The sequence below is a fragment of the Pongo abelii genome, chromosome 16 (assembly GCF_028885655.2).
Source record: "Pongo abelii isolate AG06213 chromosome 16, NHGRI_mPonAbe1-v2.0_pri, whole genome shotgun sequence".
NCBI classification, from domain to species: Eukaryota; Metazoa; Chordata; class Mammalia; order Primates; family Hominidae; genus Pongo; species Pongo abelii.
The window spans coordinates 24,795,456-24,814,880 of NC_072001.2; the positions used below are offsets into that span (position 1 = coordinate 24,795,456).

At 46.5% G+C, this 19,425-nt stretch overlaps 2 protein-coding genes across 16 annotated transcripts in view; one reads left to right on the plus strand and one right to left on the minus strand.

Annotated features, from left to right (window-relative positions):
• LOC129050408 (golgin subfamily A member 6-like protein 7) overlaps positions 1–19,397 on the minus strand; it is a 29,883-nt gene extending 10,486 nt beyond the window's left edge. For 2 of the 3 annotated variants that reach the window (XM_063716537.1, XM_063716538.1), the window contains exon 1: positions 18,914–19,397. The gene's annotated coding sequence lies outside the window, so the exon portion shown is untranslated. The remainder of the gene's footprint in view (positions 1–18,913) is intronic. The other variant, XM_054532436.2, reaches the window with a different exon arrangement.
• HERC2 (HECT and RLD domain containing E3 ubiquitin protein ligase 2) overlaps positions 1–19,425 on the plus strand; it is a 299,653-nt gene that overhangs the window by 67,386 nt on the left and 212,842 nt on the right. The gene's annotated exons all lie outside the window — the stretch shown is intronic.

The following is a 19,425-nucleotide window of genomic DNA, read 5'->3' on the forward strand; positions in this document are numbered from 1 at the left end:
ACTTGTGAGGTTTTAATATGAAGTATTAAAGCTATGCTGTTTAGACAATTTGAGAAATGTTTCTTCTCCTATTTCTGACAGAGTTGATGTAAGATGTGTGCTATTTCTTCCTTAAGCATTTGGAAAGAATTCACTTATTAAGCCATGTGAGACTGTAGTTTTCTTTATAAGGTGTTTAATTACAGGTTCAATTACATATATTTGAATATTCATTTTGGTATCCTGTGTTTGCTGAATCAATTTGTTCATTTTATATAAAATTTCAAAGTTGTTCTATTATTCATTTATCTTTTTAAATATTTATAAGGTCTGCAGTTAGAGTTTCTGCCTTTTGTCTGTTTTCTTAATCAGTCTCGCTGGGGGCCATCAATTTTATTAGTGTTTCAGAAAAGCAAACTTTGATTTTATTCATCCCTTTACCATACTGAAAATGTTTTGCTTAATTTCCAAACTTATAGTTCCACTCTGATTAAATATTTGTATAACTAAAACTCTTTGGAATTTGTGTCTTCTCAATGATCAAAAATATGGCTAATTTTTATAAATATTGCTTCTCCACTTGAAAAGGATATGTATTCTGCATGTTGAGTGTAGTGTACCACGTCTCTCAATTAGATCGAGCGTGTTAAATGCATCCTTTAATGATTCTATTTCCTTACTGATGTTTGTTTATTTTTCAGTGGCTGAGACACAGATATTAAAGTTTCCCACAATGATCGTCAACTTATTTCTTTTTTTCGTTTGTTAAGCTTTGTTCTGTGTGTTTTAAGGTTAAGTTACCAAGCATAAACACATTTAGAATTCCTTTTTCTCCCTGCTGGTTGCACCCTTTTTTCATTGGAAATACCCTCTTTATATCTCTCACATAGCTCTTTCATTCGAGTTTTTTTAATATGTAAAAGAAAATAAAGTCTTGGAACTGCCAAACCTGTTATGCTAAGGGAGACATAAGTTTGGGATCTTAGTCATGCAACACTGCCATTCTTTCTCCCCGAAGAGATAGCTGCCATTTCACAATCCTGTGTGATGGCATTAGACATAAGCCAGGTCCCCACTACCACAAAGGCCACGTACCTCTCCATATGGCCCCCCTTACAAACTGTTCACAGGGACATTCCTTGCTAGCCCCTAAATATTTCAGGATCCATGTCCCCCTATAAAATAAGCATATGCCAGTTGTAACCCTGGCTCTGCAACCTCAGTTTAAGACGTAAAACTGAGTTCTATTCAATCTGACACTGACAATGTTGATTATAGGCTTATCTTCCCAGGTACAGAACAAGAAAATGAGATCAGTCACTCTTCAGGCTACCCTGAGATGGCTGCATAATTGACTCTTTCCTCCCTCTTTTCAAATGTTTACCTTATCTTTGTAAAAGAAGATTTACTGAGCACTAATTAGAGCTTCCTAAGAATGTAACCACCCCTTCACTGCCTGCTCCCCCTCCCTTTCTTCTCTCCTGCCTGCTTTCTCCCTTTACATGCTGAGTTCCCAAAACCCTCTTTGGAAAGCATGGTTACAGTAGTTTCTGTGGCTTGTGTTTTTTCTGGGGGTGTTGTCAAATTGTGCCTCCACAAAGCTCTATTGATGCAGGCACTTGCCTCAGTGGGTGGCTCATTTTTTGTTTTGTTTTGTTTAACAGATATAAATACAGTTACCCCTGTTTTTATTTACTTAGTCTTTGCTTTGTCAGTCTTTGACTGTCAATTTTTCTTTTTTAAAAATAAATTTTCTTGTGTATAGTTAAGGCTTGCAACATGATGTTAAAGGTTATATATAGATTGTAAAAGATTCCTATACTGAAAGAAATTAACACACCAATCATTTCACATAGTTCCCCATTTCCTTATTGCTTTTGTGGCAAGAGCAGTTGAAATCTACTCATTGAGCATGAATTTCACATACAGAACAATTTTGTTCCCTGCAGTCCTCATGTCATACATTACATCTCTAGGCTTGTTCATCCTTCATACTTGCTACTTTGTATCCTTTGGCCTCCATGTCCCCAATTCCTCCCCTCTCCTACCTCTCCTGGTAGACAATGTTTTACTCTCTATCTCTGTAGATTTATTTATTTACATTTTTACATCCCACATATAAATGGGTTTATGCAATATTTGATTTTCTGTGTATGCTTTATTTCACTAAGCATGACGTCCTCCAGCCTCATCCATCTTGCGGCAAATGGCAAGACCTTGTTTGTTTTAGGGCTGAATAATATTCCATTGTGTATGTGTGCCACAGTCTCTTTATCCATTTATCCATTGATGGACACTTAGATTGTTTCCATATCTTGGCTATTGTGATTAAGGCTGCAATGAACATGAGAATACAGATATCTTTACAAAGTAATGATTTCATTTCCTTTGAGTGTATGCCCAGAAGAGGGATTGCTGAGTCATATGGTGGTTCTATTTTTAATTTCTGTAGAAATCTTCATACACTTTTCCAGAATGGCTGTATCAATCTGTATTCTCATCCATAGTATGCAAAAGTTCCCATTTCTCCGCACTCTTGCCAATATTTATCTTTTGACTTTTTGATAATGGTCATAAGGGGTGTGAGGGGGTATCTCAGTGGGTTTGATTTGCATTTCCCTAATGATCTATAATGCGGAACACCTTTCAGATACCCACTTGCTATTTTTATATCTTCTTTAAGGAAAGGTCTATTCAAGTTCTTTTTTTAAAACATTTAAAAAATTGGGTTATTTGTTTTGAGTTGTATCAATTATTTATATATTTTGGGTTTTTTTTTTTTTTGAGACAGGGTCTTGCTCTGTTATGCAGACTGGAGTACAGTGGCACAATCACAGCTTACTTGACCTTCTGGGCTGAAACACTCTCCCATCTCAGCCTCCCAAGTAGCTGTGACTACAGGCGCACACCACCATGCCTGGCTAATTTTTAAATGTTTTGTTGAGACAGGGTCTCACTATGTTGGCCGGCCTGGACTCAAACTCCTGGGCTCAAGTGATCCTCCCACCTCAGCTTCTGAAAGTGCTGGGATTAAGGAGTGAGCCACTGCACCTGGCTAAATGTTGGATATTTCCTCCTAATTGGCTGGGTGCAGTGGCTCACACTTGTAATCCCAGCACTTTGGGAGGCCGAGGCGCTTGGATCACTTGCAGTCAGGCGTTTGAGACCAGCCTGGCCAATATGGTGAAACCCTATAATGGAGTTTTGGTTTCTTTCACTGGGAAATGTGGATCGTGACCATCCCTGCCAAGAAGGAGAGGCGATGGGCTGATGTGTGTTGTGAGTCCCAAGATGGTGAAACCCCGTTTCTACTAAAAATACAAAAATTAGCCAGGCATAGTGAGGCTGAGGCAGGAGAATTTCTTGAACCTGGGATGCAGAAGTTGTAGTGAGCTGAGATCGCACCATTGTTCTCCAGCCTAGGCAACAGAGCAAGACTTTGTCTCAAAAAAAGAAAAAAAAAAATTCAATAAATGGTGAGACCAGCTTTGCAAAGATGACGACGGTGAGAGAAGTCTAGCATGGCTGACTCCATCTTGCTTCCAGTCTCACAGGCCTGCTGTCTTTGCTCATTCCTGGGCATAGGCCAAATCAACCATGGGAGAAATTTAGTTCATAGTCTATTGTTGCCATTTCCAGTCCTTGGGGGTCCCCTCTTTCCACTCCATGCTTAGTTATCAATTTGTTACTCTGCTTTAAAATGTACTTTTTTTTGTAATCCCAGCTACTCGGGAGACTGAGGCAGGAGAATCGGTTGAACCTGGAATGTGGAGGTTGCAGTGAGCTGAGATGGCAACATTGCTCTCCAGCCTGGGTGACAGAATGAAACTCTGTCTCATAAAACAAATATAATATGAAATGGTAACGTCTTTCTTTAAAACCAAAGAAAATATGTGCAGTGGATGTCTTCCTGTCACTTCGCACAGCCTACTGCCATAGCGCCTGAGCCCCAGACCCCAAACTCACTGTCCTGCTCGGGGACCCCAGACCACACTGGCCATTGAGGGCACCCCAAGTACTCTCCTATCCTCACCTCGCTCCTGCAGTAAATGGCTAAATGAATAAATCAGAAGTGAAGCCAAAAACAAAAATAAAATCCACATGTGGAACAGGAGAGGCGAGCAGAGGCCATAGTCTGGAGGCCTGGGCTGATATGCTGCAAAGAGATGTCTCTGGGTGCTGCCTGCGGGGTGCAGTCTGCCATTCAGAACACACTTAGAGAAGCCCTAACCATTAAAGAGCACCCATTCCTGAGTCCCCTCCCTGCCCACAAAACTTGCCTTGAAACACCCTAACCTCAGCCTTTGGGGAGGTGGATTTCAGTGATAACTCCAGTCCTTCCATGTGGCTGGCATTGAGTTAATTCAACTCCTTACTGCAATACCATGGCCTCAGTGAACTGGTTTTGTCTGTGCAGCAAGCAGGAAGAACCCACTGGGGAATTACAATGGTATTGGGAAGACTGGATTTCCACGTGCAAAAGAATGAATGATGTTATCCCAAGTGGTTGGGGATGCAATCATAGGGGTGTGGAAATGGTCCTCATGCACTGAGTCCATGTCTGGATGAGGCCACAGGTTGAGTCCAGGTGGGGTGAGTCTGAAAAACATCCCAAAAGGCCAATCTTAGACAAGAGTGATGTTATCTACAGGAGTCATTGGGGAAGACACAAATCTTGTGACCTCTGGCCACATGACTCCTGAGCAGTAAGGGATTACAGAAACTATGCCTGTATTTTCACAGAATTCAGGATCCCCACCCCAAATCCTAATCTTGTGGCCTTTCATTCATCTTACAAAAGTGGGTTCAGCTCCTGGACAAGGACAGGATCAGTTTTAGGGAGGTTCTATTATCATCCTTGCTTCAACGTTAGCATAGCAGACAAGCGCAGAACCAGAAATTAGCACGTGGGAAATTATACACCACAAAAAGAGAGTACAATCCATGGAAGAACCAAGGGAATGGCAATAGCAGAATGTCAGGAAAGGACTTTATAATGTGTAGACCTTAGAGAAATTAGGAACTGAGACAAGAATCCATTTGAATTCTTGGAAATAAAAAACGTAATTACCATGTCAGCCAGGCTGGTCTCAAACTCCTGACCTCAGGTGATCCACCTGCCTCGGCCCCCCAAACTGCTGGGATTGCAGGCATGAGCCACTGCACCCAGCCAAGAAGTGACTATTCTTTCTCCATTGTGTCCTCTTGATGCCCTTGTCAAAAGTCAGTTGACCAGATATGTTTGGATTTATTTCTGAGCTCTCTGTTGTATTACTGTCAATTTTTCCATATCCTATTTTTCTTTTTGTTTTTTTTTGTTTTGTTTTTTTTTTGCTTTAAAAACTTTCTTCCCCTTTGGTCCAAGGCTTGGGAGAAGGCTGGAGGGTGGTTAAAAAGCTGCCTACTGGCTGGAGGGAGAGGGTCAGGCAGAAGCCTTGATACCAGGAGGTGCAGAGGAGCCCCTCAAAGACTGCTGGGCTCTGGAGGCCCTGGTTGTGCTTGCGGGTAGGCTTTTGGAAAAGAGGAGACTGGTGCAGGCGGGCCTGGGGGCTGGCTGGCCAGCAAAGGTAACTGCAGTGGTTGCCCGTCATCTTGAAGAGTTTCATCTTCCCATTTAGGAAATGGCTGTCCTGAAAGTCACAGAGATGAAGGTCTGTGTGGGCAGAACCCAGGGCATGCAGATCCATAAGGGCCTGATTCAGATTCTTCTCCAGGCGATGGTGGCTTTGATGGCATCCATGGTTTTCCCCCCTCATCTAGAGATGGCTTCTGTGCACGTTGGAAGATGGTGCAGCTGGTTTTGCACTTCCAAGAGACACACTGTGCCCTTGTGCTTCTATTGAACCAACTCATGGAAGAAGCAGCCAAAGCCCTCCAGAGCCAATCATTGTGGTTGAAATAGAAGCCCAGGGAATTGTAAGTTCTGGAGACCCACCGATACACATGGACCAGGCAGCTGACCACAGTTTCCTTCTTGGTGGAATCATTCTGACGAATCTGGGAGGTCGTGGTTGTTCTGCAATAAGGAGCTAACCTTATTTCTAACAACAATGGGGTTGGCTGGTCCTGGAGGCAGGAGATGGCTGAGAAGATGGTCCTGGAGGTTGTAACTGGAGAGGAGATTGGAGGTTAGGAGAGGCTGGAAGAGAGGGAGGGCTCAGGTCTGTCCTAACACTGTAGAAACAAGGGACAGATGTGTGGGACCACTGGGAGTGCTACCTGGACCTGTATTTTATTTATTTATTTGTTTGTTTGTTTGTTTATTTATTATTGAGACAGTCTCACTCTGTCGCCCAGGCTGGAGTTCAGTGGTGCAATCTTGGCTCACTGCAACCTCTGCTTCCCAGGTTCAAGCAATTCTCCTGCCTTAGCCACCTGAGTAGCTGGGATTACAAGCTCCCACCACCATGCCCAGCTAATTTTCGTATTTTTAGTGGAGACGAGGTTTCACCATGTTGGCCAGGGTAGTCTCCCACTCCTGACATCAGGTGATCCACCTCCCTCAGCCTCCCAAAGTGCTGGGATTACAGGCGTGAGCCCCCACGCCTGGCCTGGACCTGCAATTTTAATGTGTGTCTTTCATATGCAGAATACATCTAAGAAATGAAAAGAAATCTGATATATTTTCATTTTTGTGATTTTATTTTGTTGTTTGGTTTTGGGGTCTTTTTTGAAACAAGGTCTCACTCTGTTGCCTAGGCTGGAGTACAGTGGCATGATCATAGCTCACTACAGCCTCAAACTCCTGAGCTCAAGCGATTGTCCCACCTCAGCCTGGGGCTACATGTGCAAACCACCATATTTGGCTAATTTTTTAAATTTTATTTTTATGTATTTTTTGAGATGGAGTCTTGCTCTGTCACCCAGGCTGGAGTGCAGTGACACCATCTCGGCTCACTGCAAGCTCCACCTCCTGGGTTCATGCCATTCTCCTGCCTCAGCCTCCTGTGTAGGTGGGACTACAGGTGCTCACCACACTGCCTAGCTAATTTTTTTTTTTTTTGTATTTTTAGTAGAGATAGTGTTTCACCGTGTTAGCCTCCTGACCTCTTAATCTCCCCGCCTTGGCCTCCCGAAGTGCTGGGATTACAGGCATGAGCCACCACGCCCAGACTAATTTTTTTATTTTTAGTATAGACAAAGTCTCGCTATGTTGCCAAGGCTGGTCTTGAACTCCTAAGCTCAAGCAGTCGACATGCCTCGGCCTCCCAAAGTGCTGGCAGAAGCCACTGAGACTGGCCTGATTTTCATTGTTATATGCATCATTCATCATCTTTTCTCCCTGGCACTTTTTTTCTCTTTTTCTTTGTCCTTGATATTCTGAAGTTTCATTCTGTATGTATGTGTGAGCATGTGTATACAGGCATACACACACAACGCTTTACAAGTTCTGTTCAGGTGTCAGTTCAGTAATTGCTAAATTGTTAATTTCAGTCATGACATTTTTTATTTCCAAGGATTCAAATTGATTTTTGTCTCAGTTCCTTCTCTATTTCTGTAAGGTGTAAGCATTATAAAGTCCTTTCCTGACATTCTGCTTCACCATTCCCTTGGTTCTTCCACGGATTTTACTGTCTATTTGTGGTGTATAACTTCCCCCACATGTGTTAATTTCTGGTTCTGCCCTTGTCTGCTAGGAGAGGCTTGTCTAGGTGTGTTTTGAATGGCAGACTGCTCCCCGCAGGCAGCCCCCAGAGACATGTCTTCACAGCGTATCAGCCCAGGCTTCCAGGCTGTGGCCTCTGCTCGCCTCTCCTGTTCCCCGTGTGCATTTTCTTTTTGGCTTCTCTTCTGAGTTATTCTTTTAGCCATTTACTGCAGGAATGAGGTGAGGATAGGAGAGTACTTGGTGTGTCCTCAATGTTCAGTGTGTTCTGGGGGTCCCCGAGCAGGACAGTGAGTTTGGGGTCTGGGGCTGGGGCGCTATGACAGTAGGCTGTGCGAAGTGACAGGAAGACATCCGTTTTGCACACTTTCTTTGTTTTTTTTTTTTTAAAGAAAAACATTACCATTTCAAGTCCCTGGAGGTCCCCTCTTTCACTCCATGCTTAGTTATGAATTTGTTATTCTGCTTTAAAATATATGTATTTTTTGTAATCCCAGCTACTCGGCCGACTGAGACAGGAGAATCGCTTGAACCTGTGAGGTGGAGGTTGCAGTGAGCCAAGATCGCGCCATTGCACTCCAGCCTGGGCAACAGAACGAAACTCTGTCTCAAAATACATTTTTTTTTGTTTTGATTTTAGTATGTCTAATGATGTTCTATAGAAGAAAGAGATGTAGCATGTGGTCATGCTGCTGTCTTGACAGTGGAATTTTTGTTGTTGCTGTTTTTTGTTTTGAGACGGAGTCTCGCTCTTGTGGCCTAGGCTGGAGTGCAGTGGTGCCTTCTTGGCTCACTGCAACTTCCACCCGGGTTCAAGTGATTCTCCCACCTCAGCCTCCTGAGTAGCTGGGATTACAGGCACCCACCACCATCCCCAACTAATTTTTGTATCTTTAGAGGGCCAGGATTTCACCATATTGGACAGGCTAGTCTTGACCTCCTGACCTCAGGTGATCTGCCTGCCTCGGCCTACCAAAGTGCTGGGATTACAGGCATAAGCCACCGTGCCCGGCCAACAGTGGACTGCTTTTGTCTGTCTACTCTGTGAAATAGTAACACCTCGCAGCCCAAGAGCTCAATATGGATCTAGACCAGAGTGAGGTTGGCAGAGGTGGAGCGGCATTGGGGCCTGAGTTCAGGTCCTCCAGCTCACTCTGACCACACTGTGTGGGGTCTTCTCTTGTGCCTACTCAGCCCTGGATGCTGGTGTTGGCTGAGATGTCCACTCCTTCAAGGGTTCTGGATCTCTGGTGCAAGTTCCATTGTCTCAGCCTCAACTTGTCCTGGGCCCGGCCCACCCAGCTGACTGTGTCCTGTCTTGCAGTGGCCAAGTCACTCTTAAGAGGTCTACAGGCAGTTCTGTGAGGCCACTGCCTGAGGCCACCCTGCTTAGTAGCCTCACTGTCTGTCTCTTTTTTTTGTTTGTTTTTCTCAGATTTTTATTTCTTTAAAATAATTCATACAGATGGTTACAATCACAAACATGATTTTAACCAAAATCTTGCTAGCCTACCACATCAGCAGGATGGCACTGGTGCAAGCGGGGATGCTGCCACCCTCTGTGTCCCCAGGACAGAAGTCGATGGGCAGCGGGCAAGCTGGGCAGCGCCCAAGCTTTTCGTCTTGGAGCTGCTTCGTGATGCTGTCTTCATTTGGAACAAGGGGGGGTTCATGCCAAAATTAGGAAAAACAGCCTTTGTTTTGTTTTTCTAAATTATTCTGAAAATAAGACAAGCAGGTAGAAAAAACAATGCACTCTGTGGCATTAAAAAAAAAACAAACGGGAAGGATTCATTGTCCTGAGAAGTTTGCCAACTGCCTCATTCCGGGGCATGTTCCAACATAAAAAAAAAAAAAAACCCTCAAATTGACTTCTGAATGCTCCTTCAGGTTTTCTTTTTGTTGACAGCTAAGCAAACAGATCTTTGTAATGTTCTAAAAACTGTACACAGACAAGAATGTTCGTGGGAGAATAACTACTGACTTCTGCTTAATGAGGAAGGCGAAGGACACAGGGCAGAGCGCCCATAAGACTGATGACGACAACCGACACAAGGCCCAGCGCTGCCCCCTCCCACCTCCTGACAGCCCGGACAGTCTCTGCAGTGCCAGGGCTGCCACACAGGCGCCTCCTCCACACACTCTGGTCCGAGGGTTTCCGGGCCCTCCGCCCAGGCGCCCGGGCTGGAGAGATCCTCCGGGGCTACAACTGGTCACTGGCGTGCTCTCTATCTGCCTGGGGCTTGACGGTTTGGCCAGGAGAAGGGGCCCCTGTGGGGCGGGTGGGCCACAGGGGGCAGGCTGTGGGATAGGGACACGGCGATGTGCAGGATACCTTTCACAGCAGCTGGGATGTCAGTGGGAGCCACTCCCACCATGCCCTGAGGGTACCTGTAGGTGGCCCCGTTGAGCTCAGGGTGCACGATGGCGGGGTCCACGCTGGCGCAGTGGGTGGCGGCCGTCAGATGGTCCTTGTTGACACAGTTCTTCAGCCTGTCTGGGATACGGCTCTGCGGATCTCCTGCGCCGCCTCCTCTGGCATCTCGGTGGATGCCTGCTCGCTGTACCACACAGCATGGGGGGTGCAGAAGAGATTGGGTGCAACCTTCGGGGGCCCTGGCTAAAGCTAAAGGGTTCTGACTCATGCACGACCAGGGCCTCGCCGCAGATCTGACCCTCCTTCAGGGCCTGGGCCAATGCCTTCTTGTCCACCAGGCCGCCCCAGACAGTGTTCACCAGTGTTCACCCTTGTCTCACTCTAAAGAACAGCAGCATTCCAAAGGAAAGCGGCAGCCAGGCGCAGTGCTTCACGACTGTAATCCCAGCACTTTGGGAGGCCAAGGTGGGTGGATCACTTGAGGTTAGGAGTTTGACATCAGCCTAGCCAACATGGTGAAAACCCATCTCTACTAAAAATACAAAAATTAGCTGTGTGTGTTGGTGTATGCCTGTAATCTCAGCTACTCAGGAGGCTGAGGCAGGAGAATCGCTTGAACCTGGGATGCAGAGGTTGTTGTGAGCTGAGTTGATGCCACTGCACTCCAGCCTGGGTGACAGAAGGAGACTCTGTCTCGATGAATAAATAAATAAATAAAATAAAGGAAAGCAACATAAACTGTGTTGTGTGTACAAACAGTTTAGGCACAGTGAGCCACTTTTATTAGGTAGGGAATGGTGACACACCTCTCTAAACCCAAGTTCCCAGATGCCAGCTTTGCAAGCAGCCCTCTCTGAGGACAGTAGTCTCAGACCTGCTATTCCAATTCTTCTGAACAGCATCCTAGACAAAATTTCTAATTTTTTTTTTTTCCCTCTGCTATGGAGTCTTACTCTGTTGCCCAGGCTGGTCTTGAACTCCCGGGCTCAAGCAATCCTCCCACTTCAGCCTCCCAAAGTGCTAGGACTACAGGTGTGAGCCACCACATCCGGCCAGGTTCTACTTTTTAATATTTGAAATATGAAATAGGCTTGGCACGGTGGCTCACCCCTGTAATCCCAGCAATTTGGGAGGCTGACGCGGGTGGATCACTAGAGGTCAGGAGTTGGAGACCAGCCTGGCCAACATGGTGAAACCCCGTTTCTACTAAAAATACAAAAATTAGCTGAGTGTGATGGCAGATTCCTCTAATCCCAGCTGCTCGGAAGCCTGAGGCACTTATACCAGGGAGGTTGAGATTGCAGTGAGCCGATAACATGCCACTGCACTCCAGCCTCAGTGACACAGCGAGACTCTGTCTCAAAAAAGAAAAAAAACTAGATGGTGTCAGTGATTTCTATTGCATCAGGTCTGGAGGCGCTCTGTACCTGTTTGCTCCACTTTTAGTGGTGCTAAGTTCAAATAATTCAGGTGGTGAGAAACTGACTCCTTCACTGCAAACATCCCCCATCATCCTCTCATCTAATACGGTATTTTCATCCATTGCCATCTTTGCCTCAATAAATTAATTAAATACCACAAAATGGTGATTTTTTTTTTTTTTTTTTTTGAGATGGAGTCTCACTCTGTTGGCAGGCTGGAGTGCAGTGGTGCGATCTTGGCTCACTGCAACCTCTGCCTCCCGGGTTCAATTGATTCTCCTGTCTCAGCCTCCTGAGTAGCTGGGATTAAAGGCACGCACCACCCCACCCAGCTAATTTTAGTATTTTGAGTGGAGACAGGGTTTCACCATGTTGGCCAAGATGGCCTCGATCTCCTGACCTTGAGATCTGCCCTCTTCAGCCTCCCAAAGTGTCATCCTAGGATTATAGGTGTGAGCCATGGCGTCCAGCCAAAATGCTGATTTTTATAGTTCAGTAATTCTACGTTTACTAATGGAATATATATATATATATATATATTTTTTTTTTTTGAGATAGAGTCTTACTCTGTCACCCAGGCTGGAGTGCAGTGGCCCGGTCTTGGCTCACTGCCACCCCAGCCTGCCTGGTGCAAGCGATTCCTATGCCTCAGCCTCCTGAGTAGCTGGGATTTCAGGAGCGCACCACCATGCCTGGCTAATTTTTGTGTTTTTAGCAGAGAGGTCTTTCATCATATTGGCCAGGCTATTCTCGAACTCCTGACCTGGTGGTCCACCCATCTCAGCCTCTCAAGGAGCTTGGATTAGAGGCATGAGCCACAGCGCCCAGCCAGAATCTTTGTTAATGTGCATTTTGGTATATACACTGAGACACACACACACATATTCCAATATATATCAATGTATGTGATAGCCTCACCTAGGTGAAGATATAGCAGATTTCTTTTTTTTTTTTTCCTTTTTGAGACAGAGGCTTACTCTGTCACAGAGGCTGGAGTGCAGTGATGCGATCTTGGCTCACTGCAACCTCCGCCTGCCGAGTTCAAGGGATTTTTCATGCCTCAGCCTCCTGAGTAGCTGGGATTACATGCATGTACCAGCATGCCTGGCTAATTTTTGTGTTTTTGGTTTTGCCATGTTGTCCAGGCTGGTCTCAAACTCCCAGCCTCAAGTGATCCAGCTGCCTTGGCCTCCCAAAGTGCTGGGATTACAGATGTGAAACAGTGCACTCAGCCGTTTCTTTTCTTTTCCTTTCTTTCTTCCTTTCCTTTCTTTTTATTTTTTTTTTTTTTGTGACTGGTCTGGCTTAGTCACTGAAGTGACAGGCTGCGGTGCAGTGGCACAATCATAGCTCATTGCAGCCTCAAACTCTTGAGCTCAAGCAGTCCTCCTGCCTCAGCCTCCTGAGTAGCTGAGACTACAGGCGCACACCAGCATGCCATGCTAATTTTTAATTTTTTGTAGAGATGGGATCTCGCTGTGTTGCCCAAGCTGGTCTCCAACTCCTGGGCTCAAGTGACCCTCTCGCCTAGGCCTCCCAAAGTGCTGGGATTACAGGCGTGAGCCATTGCACCCAGCCAAGATACGGCAGATTTCTAGTACCCCAGAGAGCTCCTTCCTGATCTAACTTTCCCACAAAGGAAACTACTCTTCTGACTTCAATCATCGTCAGTTCTGCCTTCCTGCGCTTCATCTAAGTGGGCTGGTACAGTGCACTGTCTCTCATACCTGGCTCCCTCTATTCACCCATGTCGTTGAACGTTCCTACCACTTCATTTTTCTTTTTTGGCTGTGTAGTATTCCATGATGTGACTATCACCACTTATTCACTCTCCTGTTGATGGACATTTAGGTTGTTTTCATTTGGGGCTCTTATGAATAAAAATGGCAATGAGCATTTTTATATGTCCTTTTGTGGACATACACACTCATTTCTCTTGTGTACATGCTTAGGATGGAATTTCTGAAGGTAGGCATAGATATAGCTTTAGTAGAAGCTGCCAAACAGGTTTCCAATGTGCTTATACAACTTTATGCTACTGCCAGCTTGACAGTTCTTGTAGCTCTACATCTTCACCAATACTCGGTATAACACAGCATTTAACTTTAACTAGAGATAAACCGATGGAAATATCCAAAGAAGTGTGCATGTTCCTGAAGAACATCCAATAAAGGGCCTATTTTATTCTTCTATTTCTGGCACTGAAAACCACTGGATGGCCAGATCAGGAAGGAGGCCTGGTACAACTCCCAAGGAGGCACGTGTCCCTCGGGTGGGCTTCATGTCCCAGAAACTCCAGAGAAGGGGTAGAGAGGTACCTTCTAGGCAAGCTGGTCTCCTCTGGCTTTTCTTGTCCCCTAGAGCTCCCTGCAAAGAGACAGAGCACAGCCTGGCCAGTGAGCAGTATCTCCTACTGCGCTTGCTGTGAGCCAGCCACTCTGCCCTCTTTCAGGAATTACAAAATCCATAGGCCCCCGGCATCCTTATTTATGTATTTATTCATTTATGAGGCATGATTTTCCTCAGCTCTGTTGCATGGGTCTCTGTGAAGGGAGCTTGGTGGGGGTGAGTGGCCCCTCTCTGGAGGAGGCAGGCCCCTGGTCAGGATCTTTGGGGCTCCAGGTCTCATGAGTGGGGGCCAGGCTCCCTGGAGAAACCCTTCTTGGCTAGGGCTGGGGAGCCCACCAGAGTGACCCAATCAGTTCTCAGGGCCTGTGATGGGGCCAAGTGGTTTTGAGAAGCCGCTGTTCAGCTCCATCCTAAAGAGCACTCATGTAAGTTGGGGAGGACGGCTGGGGTGCACAGCTCTGAGCTGAGTCAGACCCAACTCAGGACTGAGCCCAGCAGAAGGAGGCCCAGAGTCACAGACCATAAAACAAGCAGATGCCTCCCCTGTGCTGGTGGAGATGAGTCTTGGGCATCAACTCTAACAATTTCTAATGCACCCAGAAATACTGATTCACACAGCAACTAGTGAATAATAGCCTTTTAGAACTAAAAAAGCCTTGTATGATTTATTATAAAATAACATATGCATTTTACACAAACTAGAGGCACCATGATGGGCAAGCAGCAGCCTGTTCAGGGGCCACAGCAAGATTGGATTTCCTTAAGTGCAATACGAGTTACTGGCTAGGGTTTAAGGTTTTAGCCACAGAAAAGATGAATGTATTTCAGAGCAATATGGGTGGATTCAAAATAAGGTTTAGAACTAGATCAATTTTTTTTTTTTAGAGAGTCTGACTCTTATTGTCCAGGCTGGAGTGCAGTGGTACTATCTCAGCTCACTGCAACCTCTGCCACCCAGGTTCAAGCGATACTCCTGCCTCAGCCTCCTGAATAGCTGGGATTACAGGCACCTGCCACCAAGCCCGGCTAATTTTTGTATTTTTAGTAGAGACGGTTTCACCACATTGGCCAGGCAGTTCTTGAACTCCTAACCTCGTGATCCACCCGCCTTGGCATCCCAAAGTATTAAATTTTTTTTTTGAGACGGAGTCTTGGTGTGTCGCCCAGGCTGGAGTGCAGTGGCCTGATGTCGGCTCACTGCAAGCTCTGCCTCCCAGGTTCACCCCATTCTCCTACCTCAGCCTCCCGAGTAGGTGGGACTACAGGCGCCTGCCACGATGCCTGGCTAACTTTTTATATTTTTTTTAGTAGAGATGTGGTTTCACCGTGTTAGCCAGGATGGTCTCGATCGCCTGACTTCATGATCCATCCGCCTTGGCCTCCCAAAGTGGTGGGATTACACAGGTGAGCCACCACACCCAGCCAAGTATTAAATTTTTTATTTGAAAAATCTCCCCTCTCCAAAGATCTCCCAGCATTTCTGCAGAGGTATCTACCTAGGTAAGGAGAAGAAACAATTCTTGGCCGGGCACAGTGGCTCACACCTGTAATACCAGCACTTTGGAAAGCCAAGGTTGGTGGATTCCTTGATCCCAGAAGTTCAAGACCAGCCTGGCCCACATGGTGAAACCCCATCTTTACCAAAAACACAAAAATTAGGCGGGTGTGATGGAGTGCACCTGTAGTCCCAGCTACTCGGGAGGCTGAGGTAGAAGGACGACTTGGGCCTGGGAGGTCAAGGCTGCAGTGAACCAAGGTGGTGCCACTGCACTCCAGCCTGGGGAACAGAGTGAGACCCTGTTTAAAAAAAAAATAATTATTTGTGAGGGTGAAATTTAAATACCTTTGTGCATAGCTATCAGTTATTCTTTGTTTTAATATTTAGTTTATTGTGAAATATAACACATATAGAAACGTACATAAAACAACACACAGGGCCAGGCCCGGTGGGTCAGGCCTATAATCCCAGCACTTTGGGAGGCTGAGGTGGGCGGATTACTTGAGGTCAGGAGTTTGAGACCAGCCTGGCCAACATGGTGAAACCCTATCTCTACTAAAAATACAAAAATTAGTCAGATGTGGTGGTGCATGCCTGTAATCCCAGATACTTGGGAGGCTGAGGCAGGAGAATCGCTTGAACCCAGGAGGCAGAAGTTACCGTGAACCAAGATTGCGCTACTGCACTCCAGCCTGAGTGACGGAGTCAGACTCTGTCTAAAAAAGAAAAAAAAATAGGCCGGGTGTGGTGGCTCACGCCTCTAATCCCAGCACTTTGGGAGGCCGAGGCGGGCAGATCACTTGAGGTCAGGAGTTCGGGAGCAGCCTGACCAACATGGAGAAACCCCGTCCCTACTAAAAGTACAAAATTAGCCAGGCGTGGTGTTGCATGACTGAAATCCCAGCTACTTGGGAGGCTGAGGCAGGAGAATCGCTTGAATCTGGGAGGTGGAGGTTGTTGTGAGCTGAGATCATGCCATTGTGCTCCAGCCTGGGCAACAAGAGCGAAACTCCGTCTCAAACAAAAAACAAAACAAAAACAAAAAAACACAGTGTAACATGTTATTATAAAGTCACTGCTCAGGGACCAACTTGCCTGCTCCTGTGCCTCTAGAGGGAAGCTCCCTCCTCCCACTGTTCTTTAGAGTTTTATATCTTAAGTACAGGAGTGAACAAACTAGGCCTATGCACCACATCTGGCACCCAGCCTTTATTTATTTTTTGAGATGGCGTCTCACTCTTGTCACCCAGGCTGCAGTGTGGTAGCACAGTCTTGGCTCACTGCAACCTCCGCCTCCCAGATTCAAGCAATTCTCCTGCCTCAGCCTCCTGAGTAGCTGTGATTACAGGTGCATGCCACCACATCCAGCTAATTTTTATATTTTTGGTAGAGACGGGGTTTCACCATGTTGGCCAGTCTGGTCTCGAACTCCTGACATAAGGTGATCCGCCTGCGTTGGCCTCTCAAAGTGCTGGGATTACAGACATGAGCCATGGTGCCTGACCCGGCCTTTTTAAAAATGAAGGTTTCGGCTGGCATGGTGGCTCACGTCTGTAATCCCAGCACTTTGGGAGGCCAAGGCAGGCGGATCACCTGAGGTCAGGAGTTCGAGACCAGCCTGGCCAACATGGTCAAACCCCGTCTATACCAAAATATAAAAATTAGCTGAGCGTGATGGCAGGCACATGTAATGCCAGCTACTTGGGAGCGTGAGGCACGAGAATCACTTGAACCCGGGAGGCGGAGGTTGCAGTGAGCCAAGATCGCACGATTGCACTCCAGCCTGGGCAACAAGAGTGAAACTCCATCTCAAAAAATAATAATAATAAAAAAAAGGATGTCCTTTTTTGTCTCTCAACCCCGTTTTTTATTTTTTTTATTTTCAGACGGGGTCTCGCTCTGTTGCCCAGGGTGTAGTGCAGGGGCCCGATCTTAGCTCACTGCAGCCTCAATTTCTCTGGCTCACATGATCCTCCCACCTCAGCCTCCCAAATAGCTGGGACCACAGGTGGGTACCACCATGCCCGCCTAATTTTTGTATTTTTTGTAGAGATGGGATTATGCCATGTTGCTCAGGCTGATCTCTACCTTCTGGGCTCAAGTATCTCTCTGCCTCCACCTTCCAAAGTGCTGGGATTATAGGCGTGAGCTACCATGCCCAGCCCTGCTTTAATTTAAAGTGTATTACATTTGATATTAGTACAGCCCCTTCAGCTCTTTTTGGGTTACTATTTTAATTGTATCTTTGTATCCTTTTACTTTCAATCTGTTTCTGTATTTAAAATGTTTATCTTGTAGATAGCACATTGGTGGATCATATTTTGTTCTTTAATCCTTTCAGCCAGTCTGCTTTTCTTTCTTTCTTTTTTTGAGACAGAGTTTTGCTTTTGTCACCCAGGCTGGAGTGTTATGGTGCGATCTCAGCTCACTGCAACCTCTGCCTCCTGGGTTCAAGGGATTCTCCAGCCTCAGCCTCCTGAGTAGCTGGGATTACAGGTGCGTGCCATCAGGTCTGGCTAATTTTTGTATTTTTAGTAGAGACACGGGTTTCTTCATGTTGGTCAGGCTGGTCTTGAACTCCTGACCTCAGGTGATCCACCGCCTTGGACTCCCAAAGTGCTGGGATTACAGGCGTAAACCACCACGCCCGGCCAAAGTGGTGGATTTTTTTTCTCAGAAAATCTATTCCATTCTTTTTCCAGAAACCAAATTTGTACAAGTTAACTAAAATAAATATTTATACTCTAACTTTTTTGTTCTGAGGTTTTACTGAGTTTTTAGAATTTTATCTTTACATGTTTAGAAAAATTAGAAAATATAGATAAAACATAACCAAGAAAATAATAACATCTTTCCTTCTGTTCAAAGTTCATTACTATTAGCCGAGTTCAGTGACTCACACCCGTAATCCCAGCATTTTGGGAGACTGAGGTGGGCGGATCACTTGAGCCCAGGAGTTCGAGACCAGCCTGGGCAACATGGCAAAACCCTGTCTACAAAAAATACAAAAATTAGCCAGGCGTGGTTGCATGTGCCTGCAGTCCCAGCTACTGGCAAGGCTGAGGTGGAGAACCACCTGAACACGGTAAGTCAAGGCTGCAGTGGCGCAGCCTCTGTCCCCCAGGCTGGAGTGCAGTGGTGCAATCTCGGCTCACTGCAACCTCTGCCTCCCGGGTTCAAGCGATTCTCCTGCCTCAGCCTCCCAAGTAGCTGGGATTACAGGCGCGCGCCCACCACACCTCGCTAATCTTTGTATTTTCAGTAGAGGAGGGGTCTCACCATGTTGGCCAGGCTGGTTTTGAACTCCTGACCTCAAATGATCCACCTGCTCCGGCCTCCCAAAGTGCTGGGATTACAGGCGTGAGCCACCACTCCCGGCCGGTAGTTTTCTTTCTTAGAGGCAGGATCTTACTCTGTCGCCTGGGCTGGAGTGCAGTGGCACGATCTCAGTTCACTGTAGCATTGATCTCCCAGGCTCAGGCGATTCTCCTGTCTCAGCCTCCCGAGCAGCTGGGATCACAGGTGTGTGCCACCACACCTGGCTAATTGTTAAATTTTTTTATTTTTATTTTTTAGAGATGGAGTCTTGCTATGTTGCCTAGTCTGGCAACATGGGATCCTCCAACTCCTGGCTTTGAGGGATCCTCCCGCTTCGGCCTCCCAAAGCGCTGAGAATTACATACCTGAGCCACTATGCCCGGCCTATACTGTTTTATATTTCTTCAATTTTATTTTGTGGTCGCTGGAGATCTGTTTCCTTCTTTGATTCCCCGCACCATGCTTCTACAGCTGCTCCATGCAATCTGCTCAAGACTTCTGCTGCATTCAGTTCAACACAGAGGAAGGAAGCTCTTAGGCCCGAGTCAGCCAACCAGACAAAGATCTGTTCTCATACCCAGGGGAGCTGGTCTCGCCACTCGACCCGCGCCCTGGATAGCTCCAGTTTGTGTGAGCGCGACCACCCGCAGCCGCGTGATTAAGAGCGCTCCGGGCCAAGCAGTCTCCGTGGGAGTGAGGGCGTGCGTGCGTGCGGCGGAAATCCCGCCTTCCGGCTCCCGCTGTTGGCCTTGGCCGCGGCCAGGGCGCTCCAAGTAGGAAGATAAGCGGGATTGCTGGAAGCGGGAGAGTCGGGAGGAGCAGCGAAGGGCTCCTCTTCCCCATTGGCTGCGCCCGCGGAGAAGCCTCGTTGCGATTG